Genomic DNA, 3,870 nt, shown 5'->3' with positions numbered 1-3,870 from the left:
GGGGCGGGGGGTGGGGGGTGGGGGGTAAAAGACCAGCTGAGAGACAAGCCGTGCTTATTCAAACTTGGGCACCTTGCAGACAGACAAACGTGAACAAAAGGAGTCTGTCACTTCAAGGAAAACTTGTAAGAATTCGGCTTTCAGGCAAAACCACAATCGGAGAAATCGGATTCCTCCACCGGGTACCTGACAGCTTCCTGCTCCTTGAAGGTTTTCCTGAGGAGATGGATGGTGATGGTGAGGAAAGGGATCTCCTGAAATTGTAGGATTAAATGTGCGCTGTTTGGAAGGGCAGCCTGCCTTACAACCGGTATCCCCTAGCGAGCTGGGCATCATGCTATGAACGCCTGCGTGTGTAAAATATCGGTCCCAAGTGCAGGAAGGACCAAAGGACCGTAGGTACCGGGTACAAGTTCACTGGCAGGGTGTCAAACTCCACTTGGCAACAAACCTTTAAGAACCTACCACCCTTTGGTGAAGCACCAAAGGAAAACACCCCCAATTTCACCGAAGAGACTCCTCTTTTCTCTGAAGGGACTCCTCCCTTCTCTGAGTGATGCCAAGTCTCTTTCAAAGACTTCGACCAAAACAACATAGCTCAACAGGTTAGAAACAGAAATCTGTAGGAGACCCAGCTACCCAGGAAGCCAGGCATTAAAGAAACTTACACCAATGCAAAACAATCCTACTTCTTGCTAATTTTTTGTTCTGGAAAACAGTTGGCTTTCATAAAAGAAAAAAACACACTTTAGGCTAACGTGTAACAGGTCTATTGCTATCTTTAAATGGACGATAACACTATTGATAGCTCTCAATTTCCATTCCTAATGCGGTAAATCGTGGTAGACGTTAAGCTCTTTGGAGTCCTCAACGATTCTGTAAAGCGTGAAGGGCTACTGCACAGCATGGCTGCTGTGTGGGGAGCAGAGCCCACAGGGCACAGACGTGACTGGCCTGAGATGCTCTCCCACACCCAGCACGCCCTGGCACAGAGCCCTGCCCCCCATGGGCATGCCCCCCCACCCCCCACCCCGCAGCTCCCCGCAGGCCGGCATCCACCGAAGCATCCAGATCTGGGCTGTCCCCACGTGAGCAGGACAGCACACACACACTGGGGTTTTTGTCCTGCGTCACTCTGATCCGCATGATACCCCATTTGAAGGAATGAGCCTCCCGACCCCATGTGTGGGAAGGCCGCCCACGATTATGGGCAGAGCCCTTGAGTGCTGCGCTCACAGATGATCATGTGACCCACAGTGCGCAAACCATCGCCTTCCCTGAGGCTCCAGCCACAGTTTCCTCTGGAGAGGCTGTCTCTGCTCAGAGGGCAGGAGCTGCCCAGGCCAGCCTGGAGCCCTGGGGGCCACCTGCCACTCGAAGGAGAGCCTGTGGTCAAGGCCAGCCCAGGGGAGACTGTAAGAGGTAGGGGTGGGGAGGACCCAGACCTCCAGGTGGAGACAGCCTGATGGAAGGCAGCCCCATGCCCACCGGAGCCGAGATGCCAGGAAAAGCCCTTGAAGGCTTTCTGTGCTAAATAATCGTCCCCAAAGATGTCCCTGTGCTAATCCCCAGAAGCTGTGAATGTGTGACTTCACATGGCAAAAGGGACTTTGGGGGCATGGTTAATTAAGCCAAGGACCCTCGGGTGGGGAAAGTACCCTGGATTCCACAGAGGGGCCTGGTGAGGGACACAGGCAGGGGCAGAGGAAAGCTCACTGAGCACCAAGCAGGGAGGACGGGGCCACAAGCCAAGGAGCTCGGATGCCTCTAGAGGCCAGAGAAGGGGAGGAAAGAAATTCTCCCCGGAGCCTTCAGGAAGAACACAGCCCTGCCCACACCTCGACCTTGGCCCAGTGAGACGGCCTTTGGACTTCTGACCCCCAGAACTGAAAGAGGAGAACCGCTGTCCTGAGCCACCCAGCACGTGGTACCGTTACAACCACAGGACACTCACACGGGTGTGCACTGCTCAGGTGTGCACCGTTCGCAAGCCACAGAGGCCTGACACCCAGCAGGAGGGCCACCTGCCCAGGAGAGCATCTGAAGGGCTCCCAGGGTCAGCTGCTGGGCTTCCCACGGGCACAGGGCCACCTGCATAAAGGGATCCATCTTCCTGTATCCTTGGTACCTGGCTCACCATCAGAACTCCCTACGCTTTCATAAAATCAAACTGAAGGCTCAATAAAGTTGACTCCCAAGCTTTTTTTTTTTTTAAGGGAAAATGTTTCCCCGCAGACTTCCGTTATAAAACTGAGATGGTAACTCATAGAGTGAGCGCTGCCACAGCCTGAAGCTCGCCGTGTGGGAAGGCCTTCCTGCCTCAGGCAAAGCATCGCCTCTGGAAGGGGCCTCTGCACACTGCCGGGGTGTCTCCCCAGCTCTGGGGCCGTGCCCCCTCCCCTTGCAGGTCATTGCAGACTCTGCTCGCTTGCCCCAGATTCCTGACCCGGCACCTCCTTCCCCTCCCGCCGGCTATCGCACTTGGCCGGGCAGGTGCCGAGGAACGCTTGCGCTCTGGTCCACCTGGCAGGGACCGCGCATCACATCCGCGGGAGTGCCCCGGGCTGTACCAGCAGGACCCACACCGGGAAGAAGGGCATCCGCTCTGAAGGGAACAGCCACCCAACCAAACTAGGGAGCTGGGCAGGTGGAGGTAGGCAGCGACACACAGTCCGAGTGGGCGGTGGAGGGAGAGAGGACACAGGAGACCAGGCTCCTGGGGGTGAAGACCAGGCAGGCACAGAGCTCTTCCCTTCCCTCCCTCCCAGCCCCCAGAGAACAGCTGCCACCTGACCCTCCCCCACTCCACCACCGCTCTGCCCTCGCTACAGTCCCTCACAGACACCATGCCCTCTGCTCTCCTCAACACACACACATACACACACACACACACACACACACGGCCCCTAGAAAACCCCCACGCCTCCTTTAGAATTCAGATCTGATGCCACTTCCTCAGGGTGAGCACCCCCAGCCCCCACCAGGTGGTCCCCCACGAGGGAGCCTGTCACAGAAGTCACCAGGGTCCCTGAGGCTCCCCCATCTCTGTTGTCCTGCAAGACTGAGCTCAGTGAAGTCAGGGCTAGGTGCTCAGTGAGAATCTTTTCCAGTGATGAAGTATAAGTAAATTGTGCTGTGCAGGAATCACGACGGCTACAGAGGAAAGACAGAAGGACCTCTCGGGACAGAGGAACAATAATGAGACAACGGTGAGGGCTCCACGCTTTGAGCCCATGGAAAGGGTGATCTGGGGCAAGAAAAACCACACAAGAAAATGCACCAGCTTTCACGAGTCCCCACTGTGAGCTGGGCCCCCATGAGCCTTTCCATGTGTGCAATTCTGGCAACTGTGTAGACAAGTATCCCCGATGAGGCCAGTGAGACTCAGGGAAAGGGGCCAGGCCAAAGTTACACAGCTGGTCGCATGCGCCCTTTACAATCACAACCAGTGAGATGCTGGCCGAGGAGCGGAGGCTTACCCTCCGCTCTCCTCCGACTCCAGGGAAGTCTCGTGCTCTCCCTGCACCTGCACCTGTCTCCCACCTATAAGACCAGAGGCATGTGAGGTTTCCTAGAGGGCTCTGCTTCTGCACACCTATTCCGTTCCAGTGTGTGCCATAGTGATGACTGCCAAATACCCTGTCATTAAGAATCTAAAAATCCGGAGTGCCTGGGGGGGCTCAGTCGGTTGAGCATCTCTTGATTTCAGCTCAGGTCATGATCTCGCAGTTTGTGAGTTCGAACCCCGTGTCCAGGTGCTGACGGCATGGAGCGTGCTTAGGATTCTCTCCCTCCCTCTCTCTCTCTCTGCCCCTCCCCCCCTCAAAAATAAACTTAAAAAAGAAAAATAATCTAAAACTTTTAAGTGGG

Source organism: Crocuta crocuta, unplaced genomic scaffold (assembly GCF_008692635.1).
Source record: "Crocuta crocuta isolate KB4526 unplaced genomic scaffold, BGI_CrCroc_1.0 scaffold13, whole genome shotgun sequence".
In the NCBI taxonomy this organism is placed as follows: domain Eukaryota; kingdom Metazoa; phylum Chordata; class Mammalia; order Carnivora; family Hyaenidae; genus Crocuta; species Crocuta crocuta.
The sequence above is the reverse complement of the archived record's forward strand: the minus strand, read 5'-3'. Positions refer to the sequence as shown.